We start from the raw sequence: 13,773 nt of genomic DNA on the forward strand, positions 1-13,773 counted from the left end.
AGTCCTGTAGCTCAGTGGTTAGAGCACTCGCCTCACAAGCGAGAGACCTGGGTTCAATTCCCGGCAGGGCGAAACCTTGGGCAAGTTTCCTTACTCCACATGCCTGATAATAATCCTTCAAAAGAAAAACAATAATAAACTTGGTCACTTCAATCCATGACTGTTTGTGGGACACTGCTGTACACAATTGGCTGCCGCATTTCGCCCACAAATATACAGTCAATTCACTTTACAGTCTATTCTGTGAAGCGCTTTGAGAAGGGTAGAAGTCGTGAAAAGCGCTATATCAAATGCAAAGATTATTATTATTATTATTATTGCCAGATCGACTTTCAGATCCCTTTATGCTTTTTCTCACTTTATGTGTGCAATCGTTACACCCACCCTCACCCTCTGGAGGCCAAGATCACAGAACATCACAGACCATTTGGCCCATCAAGTCAAGACTGTTTACCACAGCATTAGTCGCCTCATCTAATTCCACTTTCTAAAATGGATGAGTCTTCGCTGTTGGTTGTTATGATTGTAAATCATTTTTGCATTTGTCATGGAAAATGCACTCAATTTGTTTCACTTTAAGCACTCTGTAATATGAAATTCTGCACTGTTTCTTCTTTGCTATGCTTTTACTCCGTGCCCCTGCAGAATGCTTATGTACTTCTAATTTTTGGAATGAATTTACTGACACAGATAACCTTTGATGCTGTTAATGCACTCAGCCTGAAAACCTCATCTTACCTAACTAAACTTAATTTGAGCTGCTCTTTCAATGGAAATGTGACCTTGTCTGGTATTACCAAGTGTACCACTAATTTGCCATAACTTTACATAGTGGAACGATTTCCTATTTTAATGAACCTTTTTTTCTCTTCCAAACCCAAACATGAAGGAACAACTTAGAGTACATTTTTGATTGAGTGTGATCCAATTAAGTAGTACAATAACATGTCTTGTGTGAGGCTGAGATATCCAGCCACAGAGGAAACACTGATGCTGAGGGTTTTATTGCTAGGTGCCTGATTATGAATAAGCATCTCTCAGACCATAGGCTTTTATTTAGAAGTGCCCCATAGGAGCTGCTGCTGTTATTTCATTGCTCCATCACCATGTTAAACATTAGTGTGAGGATTCAGGGTGAGGCAATAGCAAATACACTAGGATTTTCTGTTGCTTTGTGAGCTTGAACTGTGGCAAGTAATGAGATAAAACCTATGAGCACAAACTGCAAGCACAAAATGCACAATCACTACCCTTTACAGTGAATCCTGTGTAGCACCAGGAGATGTTTCAACAACCTGATCAGATGCTACAAAAAATGTAAGGATTACTATTATTATTATGATTATAGAGGAAAGTGAGATACTGAGTCTAAGCGAATAAATATTTCCATAAGTTAGCTGAACAAATATCTCATGAGTCTTATGTGAATGGAAAATGAGGGTTTCTGATTTCAAATTCCATTTCTCTACGTCCTCAATTCCCTTACTTCCCAAGTATCCAACTATCTCTCTTTAAAAAAAAATGGCCGATCTATTCTGATCTATTGTGCATTTAATGCAATTCCACATTCGTCACGTGTATGAAGAAGGCTTTTCTGACTTCACTTAGAACCAGTTGAGATCCAATCTCTCGCACCACAAATATGGTAAGACTCTATTCCCTTGTTCTGGATTAATATATCAGAGGAAAGGGTTGTTCACTACTTGGTTCAATTCTTTCATTATCTTGAACATTTAATCATAACCCTGTATTTCCTTATGCTCATATCCTCTGGTGCATGTATGTTCTTGGCAAGCTAATGTAAAACGTGCATTATAATGTGGTCTTTGAGCAGAAACCAGAAGGGAATTGTGTGTATGTTCTTTCAGTAGACTAACTGCCTCTGGTAAAATGTGCACCTGTTGTAAGTTTCCTTACATGTGTAATATCAGTGAGACATTAGTAAGCCGCAGGTTCAGATGATAAGACACATTTTTGTTAAAACCATAAATGGATCCCTGTAGCTCAGTGGTTAGAGCACTTGCCTCGCAAGTCAGAGACCTGGGTTCGTTTCCCAGCAGGGCAAAACCTTGGGCAAGTTTTCTTACTCCACACGCCAGATAATAATTCCTCAAGAAAAAAAAGCAATAATAACTTGGTCACTTCAATCCACAACTATTTGTGGGACACTGCTGTGCGGAATTGGCTGCTGCGTTTCGCTCACAAAATATATAGTCAATTCACTTTACAATATATTCTGTGAAGTGCTTTGAGATATCTAGAATATGTGAAAAACGCTACACCAAATGCAAGGATTAATATTATTATAAATGCGTCGCATACAGGAAAATGCCAGTCTCCTTTAACACCAAGTCTAACCTCCTGCTCTATAGTGAATTTGTTTTTGTTCTTTTAATACTACTTTTAATCAGTTTTGTTCTTTTAACACGACTGATAACTGATAAACTGTGTTGCACGTCTGCTATTCTACAACTGAGAGCCTCCTACACTGCCAGCAGAATCAGACATGTCTTTTTGATTTGGACTTTTGGAAACTCTGTTGGTTTTTAAGAGAAAATATTCCAGGTAAGTAAAGGGCTGAGAGGACCCCGATTTAACATCTCATCCAAAGGACGACACTCCAGCGATGCAATGCTCTTCCAGCACTGCATTGGAATGTGAGCCTAGTTGGTGAGCTAAAAGTCTCCACGTGGGGCTTGAACCCACAATTTTCCGACTCAAGAGATGAGAATGCTAATGACTGAGCCAAGTTTTAAGGTTCTTAATTGTGACATAGTTGGCCTGTTCAGATGCACATTAAGGATCCTGTGGCACTATCTGAAAAGAGAAGGGTGTTTCTCCCTGTGTCCTTGCTGCGTGTAAATTGGCTACTGCATTTGCCCACAAAATACAGTTAGCACACTTTTCAGTAAATCCTGTGAAGTGTTTTGAGACTCCGCTATATTATTATATCTCAACATTTTCGTTAATCCCACTTTCCAGCTCTTTCCCCACAGCCCTTATGCACACTATTCGTTTCCTTCTTGTGTAAGTGAGAGAGACAGAGCAGTGTATGATTTAACCCTCCTCTGAAACACATCACTTTGGTAAAGTTCATTTTTAAATATGTGATATTTGTTTCTCTTGCAGTATTTTGAGATCAATTGAACAGCGCATTTTTGGGTAGGATTCTGTCTAAATAATTCAGCATAAAGTGTTACTGGGAGTCTTCTCAGCTAAATGACCTGCCACGTCCAGTTAGACATTCAATCCCGTCCTGTGACAGGCCTCTTCGTCTGCCCCCTGTAACAAACTAATGCACGCTGTACTTGTGAGGCAATGGGTTTTGTCAGACAATATGCGATCACATCTCTCCCTCCAGCAATTTCCAGATGATGCGCTCCACAATCCTCAACAGTCAAAGAATGTCACCAGGCTTTGCGTGTATGTGGGATTTCACCTAATGCTAGCAGGGGCTCCGGTTGACAGTGGCTGGAAAACTAGTGGCTGTTGAACTGACGCTGCTGTGAGGTATCTGCAGGAGTGATCGAGCTCTTCTGTCCAACCGCTTCCAGGGGAATGAGTGAATTAGCATCTCTCCAGCACACCTTGCCCCCATGCACATGTACAGGAAGATGATCCTCTTCGCAAAGTGGCCTAGCTGCACTGGATTGGCTCAAAGGTCTGCTGCAGGTAGCCTCTACAGTTCAAACATTACGAGTCCTGTAGCATAGTGGTTAGTGGGGCAAAACCTCAGGCAAGTTTCCTTACTCTGCACGTCTCTGTTTACCGAACAGTAAGTAGGAACCCAGTTGTTAATTGATTGGTGGATCGCTTACTGGGGGTAATAATCCTTCCAAAAAAAATACACATTTGGTCTCTCAATCCAAGTGGGACACTGTTATACGTAATTGGCTGCCCCGTTTTGCCACAAAATACACAGTTAATCCATTTTACAATATATTCTGTGATGCTCTTTGAGACGTCTCAACGATGTTATCATGCGCTATACCAAATGTGAGTATTATTATTGTGGTGGTTAGTGTGCAAAGCCAATCATCTGCATAGAAAGCTGCTTTTCCAACCCGCTCAAAATGTTCTTGTGGCTTCTTGCCATTTAATACACTGTTTACTTGTTAAAACGATGGGTGTGGGTACAAATGTCTGTTCACCTTTCTCTCTTCTGACTTCAAGTCTGTATTGTTGCGCATGTGACTGATATTATACATCTGTACCAGGAGCCACAATCTCCAATACCTGACTAATCAGCCGGAGTCTAACATACTCCCGGTGCAATTGGAATAGCAATCTTCCCTGGTGTATTTTTACATTCACCCCCCCACCCCTTGGCTCCCACCTGCATCTCGGGTACCCAGCTGGCCAGCACTGTTAAGTGCTTTGAGATGTCCTGCCAACCAGAAGGCCTTATATAAATATACATTGTATTGTTTATGTGTATGTATATATGCGTGTACATGTATAGGTGTGTATTATAGTATATATATTTGTGTGTATGTATATGTGTATATAGGTATATAAGTGTATAATGTATGTGTGTATGTATAATATATACGTGTGTATATGTGTGTATTATATGTATCTATATTTATGTGTATGTATTATGGGTGTGAAGATGTGTATGTATAAGATCAAGTTGTGAGCACCACTGAAATGGTTTGGAGACAGCATCTGAAACCCACAGTCCATTCCGTACACCACAACAATACCCTCCCCAGACCGCTGCCACAGTTGACACTGGTTTTAGCTGTTGCAGTTTCACATCTGCCTGGACACCAGAACATTGATTTACTGATCGACTACATGCTGAGCTCCGTCTCACATAAAACGCCATTAGCATCCTTGGAAAAGTTCTGCCTGCTCATTAATCTTACTGAATGCGTCCGTATATCATTTTAATAACCCAACTGGTGACGGAAGTGACAAATACCTTAAGATCCCTGAGCTGTGGTGCAGACCTGGTGCTATAATTTAAACTCCAAATAATTCTCAACAGCTGCATGAAACACAATTAATGGCAGAATGGCTGATTAACAAGACCAAGCATCAAGGGATCAATGGATCGAAGGTCGCAGAGCGGCAGTGCAAACCTGATAACTGTTTCATAAATTTCATGAGGTGAAAGAATTGAAGAGAAACGTAATGCGCAAGATGCACTCAAGGGACTGCAAGGATGCGGACAATTATGGCTTTGTCGGCACTATGCTATATTAATTTAAAGCAGTCTCGGGACAGGGTTGTCTATGCACACGCTCTGCTTGTTGGCCTTCCCAACTCTTCCCTCCACAGGCTGCAGATAATCCAAAACTCTGCAGCCCCCCCGTGTCCTCTCCTGCACCAAACTCTGTGACCCCATCTCCTCCATTCTCGCCCGACTCCACTGGCTCCCTATCCTTCAGAGGATCCAGTTCAAGATCCTGGTCTTCACCAACAAAGCCCTCCATGGCCTCACTCCACCCTACTTCTGTGACCTCCTATCCCCCTTAAAACCCCCTCACTCCTTCCGCTCAGCCGGCTCTGGCCTGCCCCACATCTCCTGACCCACCCACCCCACCATTGGCGGGAGAGCCTTCAGCACTCTGCCCCCAACCTCCGGAATTCCATCCCCCAATCACTCCGCCTCAAGTCTGAAATGCTGTTGGGACATCCTCCCGACGTGAAAGGCACTATACATATGTAATCTTGTTGTTGTTGTCTGATGTAGAGTGCAGAGTTTTATTAATATACTGTACTCTGACTATGTGATGTGTACTCTGAGATGTGAGTGGAGCTAAAAAAAAAGGTTCCCACTGATCTCTTCAGGGAATTTAGGATTCCTGCCCGTCTAGCAGTGTTTATTCTCCTAAAAGAAAACACGCACGTATAGTAATAACAGACCTTGCATTTGACATAACTCTGATAAGCTTAAACAATCTCAAAGTGCTTCACAGCAATTACTGGTAAATGTAGTGACTGTACATTTGTAATCAAATGTGGCAACCAGTTGGTACACACAATGTCTTACAAAGGCCAATCTACAGTCAACCTCATTACTATGTGCCTTGCTGGAACCTGGTTTTACATTTCTGGTTTCCAAGTGGATCAATAGGCTTCCTGCGCTATAAATATGGCCGATTTTCAGGTTGTCAGGTCGCCGCTGATACAATGCGCAGGAAGTTGAGGAAGGATAGAGGAATTAAAGGATAGAGGGATTAAGGGATATGGGGATAGACTGGGTAAATGGAATTAGGTTAGAAGATCAGCCATGATCTTCTAACGGCAGGGCAGGCTCGAAGGGCCGAATGGCCTACTCCTGCTCCTACATCTTATGGTCTTATGGTCTAAGGTGATGTTAGTGCAGATCTGATAACTCAAAAGTTGGCCAATTTTCACACTCTGTTTCAATGTGGCGGCTGAAGAATTGGCCCCAGAAGACACTTCACCTGAGGTTGGACCCTTCAAGAATGCAGTGTCCCCCCAACACTGTGCTGGAAGATCATCTTAGACTGCATTCCTGACATGGAGCTTGAATCAATAGACACACACAAAACGTACCGCATGTACAACCGCACTATGATTTCTGCACCTATTGTATGCCTATTTCTATATTCAGCGATGCATTAATAACAGTAATAATAAAAACACTTTCATTTGGTATGGAGACTTTCACATTGGGAGGATGTCCCAGAGCACTTCATAGGATATACCGTGAAGTGATGGGACTATGTGTTTGTGGGTGAACTAATCTCTAATTATGTCTCATTAGACATAATCTCACTCAAAATCTAGTTTATATTCTAAGCACACAGCAATGTCTCTCAAACAGACTTTCAGTGAATAACCAATTTTATCTGGAGGATTCTTGGCCTGGACACTGGAAGAAACGCCCAACTCTTTTTGGGTAAATGTCAATCATTTGACATTGGAGCATTATTTGTTACTCATTGCAACTGCAAATATATATGTACATTATATGAATATATATATCCATTAACTGTTTAAATCTCTAGCAAGTGGTGATAGGGAAAATGTGCTTATTCTGTATTGAAGACAGCCTTCGACCCAGAATTAAAGTGTTCATGTCTTGCAATATATTCATATTATTCAAATATTTACAGTGGTGATGAGCCGTGCAGTTAGAAATTTAAACTAGGTCCATGATAAATTGTTATTAAGCTAGCTTTTTGATTGGCAACCTAGTGTCTCTGCAGCTCATATCATTAACTGCGTGTCTGGCTCCATTTGTTGGTGAGTTACACGATCAGAAGATTGGTTCAGATGAAAAAGGCCCTTTGGACCTTCTTCATCTGAACCAATCTGATCCCATCCTTCCAGAACACCCACCCTACAACATCATTAGGTCCTGCCTGAGAACTCTTCTCTCAAGACTGAGGGGGGAATTAAGGGGGGAGAAATAGAAGATAGCCAGTAGCAGAAGGGAGTTTAGAAGGAATTTAACACAGATGGTGGTGAAAGTGTGAAACTTAATGGCCAAAGCTATGATTGAATATCAATTTAAGAAACCTGAAACATACTTGAGGGAGAAGGGAACAGTGGAGTATAAGTGAAGGGCTTAGCAGAGGTGGAGTCTTCTTTGGAGTATAAACACTGGCATGGGCTAGTTGGGCCTAGTGGCCTGTTTCCAGGCTGTTATCATTCCATGTACAGTAGAAGCCACTTTAACTGGACGCCACTTAACCAGTTACAGGGGCCTGATGTGTCCAGCTTAACTGGCTTCCACTGTAATTCTATGTAACTAACTCTCTACACTAAGCTGTGTTTCATAAAATTATTAATTTGGCAACTTGTAGCAAGCTCTGTGCAGACAGACAATGTGGTAACACAAAACTCCCACCGTATAATCTTAATCACTGCATTTTTGCAGATGAATGAAAATCAAAGGGTGCAAGATACTGTTTTAGTATTGAGTGCAGTAGTATTAACACCGAGGGAAGGCAGTGAGAATGGAATGAAAAGGGCCTTTGTGAAACTGTTGAAAGAAGTAATGAAGGATAACTGTAAATCTGTGTGGAAAATGTCACACCAATATTTTAATAAGTTCTGCAGAGCAGCAGTGCTGTCAGTCGATATGCTGTCGGCATAAGTCTCAGCCTCATGTTTAATTCAACCCAGAACCTGTAGAAGAATAACACTAAGTCAAAGCTTTATTAAAATTTCTTTGCTAAAATTCCCATAGCAACCGTCATTAGGACTCTGAGCACAGGGTCGAGTTATAACGTATGCGTGTGGAGGGAGTGGTGGGAGGGGTGGGGGAAGAGGAAAAGAAAACGCAAAGCAAATTGATTCTTGGTATTACTTTTCAAATAACTGAAAGCAGCTGTAGACCATTGCAGTTCAGGACAAACAGTGAACTGCCGCATTTTTTTGTGTGGTCAGTGTAAATCTCAATCAATGACCTTTTCATTAATGTAATTTGCTTCAGGGTCCTGTACAATCTTGTTTGATATAAATTCTGCTTTGCTCAGGACTTCACGAGGCAAAAAAAACCTGCCCCCAGTCATTAAGAATGCGACCTTGCACCATTTCTGTGGGACGTGCAGAAGGAGGCTAAGCAGAAGTTCAAGGCTTTTGACCCTCAGACAAACATGAATAATGAATGGAATTGGATCAAACGGCTTTTAATATCCATTAGCGGTCACTTCTCTCAAGCTTCTAGGATATTCCATTTGGACACAAATTTGCAATCTCTGATGTTAAAGTGTCTTGCATTCTCTGAGTTTCAGTTACAACCCCATTGAGTTTCAACTCAGATCACTGACTATTCAAGGCATCTAGATGCAGACATGCCTGACTGAAGCAGCTGTCCCCATGGTTTAGGCAACACAAGCAAAATTACAGCAATTGTTGCTCTCATTTATATTCTCGTGGAGTCCTGTAGCTTAGTGGTTAATGCTTTCGCCTCACAACCTGGGTTCGATTCCTGGCAGGCAAAATGTTGGGTAAGTTTCCTTACTCCACACACCTCTGTTTACCTAGCAGTAAGTAGGAACCTGGTTGTTAGTTGATTGGTGGATTGCTTTTCCGGGGATAATAATACTTTCAAAAAAAATTGGTCACTTTAATCCACTGCTGTCTGTGGGACACTATTGTGAGCAATTGGCTGCCGCGTTTCATCCACATACTATACAATCAATTCACTTTACAGTATATTCTGTGAAGCGCTTTGAGACGTCTCGAAAATGTGATGAGGCGCTATATCAATAATAATAATAATAATCCTTGCATTTGATATAGCGCTTTTCATGTCTTCTAGATGTCTCAAAGTGCTTCACAGAATACACTGTAAAGTGAACTGACTATATATTTGTGGGCGAAATGCGGCAGCCAATTGCGCACAGCAGTGTCCCACAAACAGTTGTGGATTGAAAATCCAATTTATTATTGTTTTGTTTTGGAGGGATTATTATTAGACCTGTGGAATAAGGAAACTTGCCCAAGGTTTCGCCCTGCCTGGAATTGAATCCAGGTGTCTCGCTTGCAAGGCGAGTGCTCTAACCACTGAGCTACAGGACTCCACATGCAAGGATTATTATTATTATATAGGGAAACTAAACGTGTACATGTTGGACAGTTGATTATGTTTGACTGACTATTTAATATGTGATATAATTCTTGATTAACATTGTTTTGCCACTCAGCTATATACCAGTGATGCACTTCATGTTAGGCCCGAAAAACAAAATAGACAGGATACGTACAAGGTAGCACTGTCTGAACTGCAGGCAGATAAGATCACCTTATCTCATCCTATTGTGGTTTCAGTCATCTTTAAGATGAATGTGTGCGATGGGAGAAGATCTTGCAGATCAGAAATCAGTGATGCCAAACCATTTGTCTGTTCAAACCTTCTAGCATTCAGTTTACAGTCATGATTTCAGAATCCACTATGATAACATGAACTGTATTTCATATGCAACACCACCTCTGCAAAATGCAATCTTTTTTTCTTTGGTCGGCCGGGTGTTTGGCACTTGCGGAAACCCATCACCATTCTTAAGAGTATCCAAATCAAACTGACAGTTCCAATGCATGCTACCTACGTGTAGATATTCCTTTTGCAATCGATTTCTCATATCTGAAGTATGTTTGGGCACTGGCAAGGAAAGCACTCCACATAATTGAGAAAGTTCAAGGTCCATTTCCTTCTCAGTTGTTTGTCGTCATGCAAACAATAAAGTTGAATTGCCCATGCTTCCTATTTCACACTAATAAACTGCCTGCTTGCTTCCTAATTATGTTCTGCATAAATCAGAAACATAATGTGTTCAAAGAGAATTTGGTGCTTTCCCTGTGCTCATAGGATTTAGCATGTACAATGAAATGATTTTAGGATTTTGGAAGATTATATATGCTACATTACATTTGCAAATGTGTTTCTAAGTTTCTGAACATCTGACCAAAGCCAAATCTGTCAAAATTCATTTTCTAAAAGGCAAGGTTGCCAGAACATGAATTCCAGCAGTACTTTTTCCATTGGTCTGACTGGAGATGTATATATCTAATTTCTTGGTTGTCTGACTGGATTATTTAAAGAAGAATTCAATTGAGCAAATGAGGATTTCAGATAACTGGTCATTTCGTTTAAAGAGTTTCGCCCACAAATATACAATAAATTCACATTACAGTACATTCTATGAAGCGCTTTGAGACATCTAGAAGACGTGAAAAGCGCTATATCAAATGCAAGGATTATTATTATTGTTATTAATTCACATTAACCCATGGCAACTCCACTGCAAAGTGATCTACATTTCGTCCACAAAATATTCAGTCAATGCATTTTACAGTATATTCCTGTAAAGCACTTTGAGACGTCTCAACGATGTGGTCAGGTGCTATATAAAATTAAAGGATTATTATATTATTATCTACGTTCAAAGTGGAGTTGCGGGGCTTGAGTTGGGAATCTTTATTAAAGAGTCTTGTTAAGAAATACTGCATTTTAGAGCACCACAATTCTTTCAGTACATGTGAGTACAGAAGATCTACTCGACTAGTAACTTATCTGACTATTTGACTTAATTTCCACCATGAGATTGAAACGTTGATTTGCTGAACTTTTTAACTTCTCGTTTATCACTAGATCATTAAGCGTTAAAATGGAATGAAATATATAGTATGAAGTCTAAGTCTAAGCTCTTAGAGAGTATGAACAAGGAGTATTCACATCAAGTTGAGTGAAGTTACATGGTTGGAGAACTTGGATCTGTTCCAGAGAGAGAAAGTCATTCTGTGAAAGATACAGTTCTACTGTGGTTTCCTATGGCCCAGTCCATGACAGGGAGTTACACTTGACTTATTTCAAAAAAGGCAAGCAAATCATTTCTGTAACAACTAGAGAAGGATCAGGTAGTGACAAAGTCAAGAGGTCATAAATCTTATCAAGGTTCAGGAAAGGCGCAGGAAATGGGAGGCGAAATGTGAAGCATATCCTGCCAGCCATTAATGAAGAGGTACACACATCAAGTCTTAACAAGCTGCAAAGAGAAGGGAAATGTTAAAGCTGATTTCTCATTCTGGCAGGGTCAGGTAGAAGGAAATAAGGACAAATGTGTAGGTGTCCATGCAGCTGAACATGGAGTGAGATTGATTTGGACAATAAGGGATGGTGATGTAATTCTCAGCTCATGGAAGAGATAGAATACTGAAGGCATGTCTCTCCTGAAGAGGAACCAGCTTATGATTGGCAGCTGGTAATGGAGAAGTACTCACGATCAAGCAATAATTCGTTGGCAGGATTGTAGGTGGAAAATTAAGAATGCAAATCTGCAATCATAATGATTCCAGCTTCCATTCCAATTCCTCTTTTGTTGACCTGCCTCTTGTGTGCTGCTCCTTCCGTGCTTTCTTATTCATTGTCCTACTGTGTTCCCCAGCCCACCTCCTCCCTGCTGTCATTTCGCTCTGCCCCAAAGCCTAAAGGCTGATAGCAGTTTAATGCTAAAGGAGCAGAATCTTCTATTTAGCAGACAACACATTTGGCTAGAGACAATAGAGATGCACATGACTGCACGTGTGAGCTCTTAATTATGGAGTGAAACTGACGTGACTGATCCCGAGCTTTCTTTTTCATCCTTGCTTCCAGTGCTCAAATACTGGAGGCAACGGATAATTGCTTTATCAGTGTTGTTCCTATTGCATATTGGATGGTGGAAGCAAGCACATTATTGAGATCCATCCCAGAATTTATAATGGATCTGTACTATTTACAAAATCACACAATAAAAACATTTCAGACAATAGTGCCTGAATTTGGCAGCTGGTTTCTTTTTAAGAACTGTGCAAAACTGGCTTCGAAATTAAGATTTAATTTAACAAGTTTTCGCATTTCTGTGCCGTCTTATATCGTAAAATAAAAGGCTTTACAGGGTAATACTGAGCGAAATGTCAGGTCTTTTTAATATTCAATGCAAGTTGCTTCTGAAACTTACAAATTGCATGTAGAAGTATATTCGGATTACATTCTGGAACTTATATTCTGAGTTTGATATGGTTTTCAATTCTTACACATAGAAATATTTGTTTGTATTAATGTAATGGTTGAGAAAAGTCTCGTGGTTCCAAATTGTTAGGCCCTGATTTTTAGTAAAATAGGTTTCTTGTGCAAAACCGTTTTAGAAACTAATCATATCATAAACTTTCTCTTCCAGATGCTTCAATTCACTGACTTGCATCTCCACATTTTACACATCATAAGGCAAATACTTGGAACACAAAGGAAGATGCAAGATTTTACAATCTGAAGATGATTCCATTTTCAAATGGTGTGATTCCTGCCTTAGAAGTTTAAATAAAGCAAATTAAGCCAGTTTGTATGGTGAGCCATGCAATGTGATCTATATACACTATAATAACAATTTAATTTATTATTATTATTATTAATATCATCATATCAAAGAAGTGATTTTCTCCTGGTGTTCTGGCCAACAATCCCCAGATAACAAAAAATGGTCATTCACTTCATGGGACATTTTCCTAAAAAATACAGTCACTATACTTCACAGTAAATCCTATGACGAACTTTGAGATATCTCAATGGCCTAATAAGGTGCTATATCGAATATAAGAGTTATGGCTGTAACTGTGACTGAGCCAAAGTGATTTGAGAATATGGTCTCACACCCCTTTTGTAAATATAATCTTTACATTTATAATAATAATAATCCTTGCATTTGATATAGCGTTTCTCATGTTTTCTCGCCGTCTCAAAGCGCTTCACAGAATAGACTGTAAAGTGAATTGACCGTATATTTGTGGGCAAAACGCGGCAGCCAATTGCACACAGCAGTGTCCCACAAACAGTCATGGAATGAAAATGAACAATTTATTTTTGTTTTGTTTTGGAGGGATTATTATTAGGCGTGTGGAGTAAGGAAACTTGCCCAAGGTTTCGCCCTGCTTGGAATTTGATTTGTATTTTATTACGGTGGTCAATCGGAGGGGCATAATAAGTAAGTGAAGGAAGTAGGAAATCAGTGAGGGATTGTGCATAGATGATGTAAGAACTGGGTTTAGATATTTGTTTTTGGTTAGCTAGGTGTTTGACCCATGCGGAAACCTATCACCATACCTTAAGAGTATCCAAACAAACTGAGATTTCCATGCATCTGACCTACATGGAAATCCCAGCGATAGATTGTTGGAATGGAATGTGCACTTTCTCCCTGGAGGGACGTATCCTGCTTATCTAATTCCGCAAAGGATTAGAAGTAGGTTGGCAAGGGTTGGGTTCCCCAGAGTGTGCGTTGGGTTACTGCTGGAATCTATGCAGCTAAA

At 40.3% G+C, this 13,773-nt stretch overlaps 1 non-coding gene across 1 annotated transcript; it reads left to right on the top strand.

Annotated features, from left to right (window-relative positions):
* On the top strand, positions 1 to 72 carry trnav-cac. The gene has a single exon. It is a non-coding gene; the product is annotated as a tRNA-Val (tRNA).
* Positions 73 to 13,773: the final 13,701 nt, after the last annotated feature.

The sequence above is a fragment of the Callorhinchus milii genome, unplaced genomic scaffold, assembly GCF_018977255.1.
Source record: "Callorhinchus milii isolate IMCB2004 unplaced genomic scaffold, IMCB_Cmil_1.0 Scaffold9, whole genome shotgun sequence".
NCBI classification, from domain to species: domain Eukaryota; kingdom Metazoa; phylum Chordata; class Chondrichthyes; order Chimaeriformes; family Callorhinchidae; genus Callorhinchus; species Callorhinchus milii.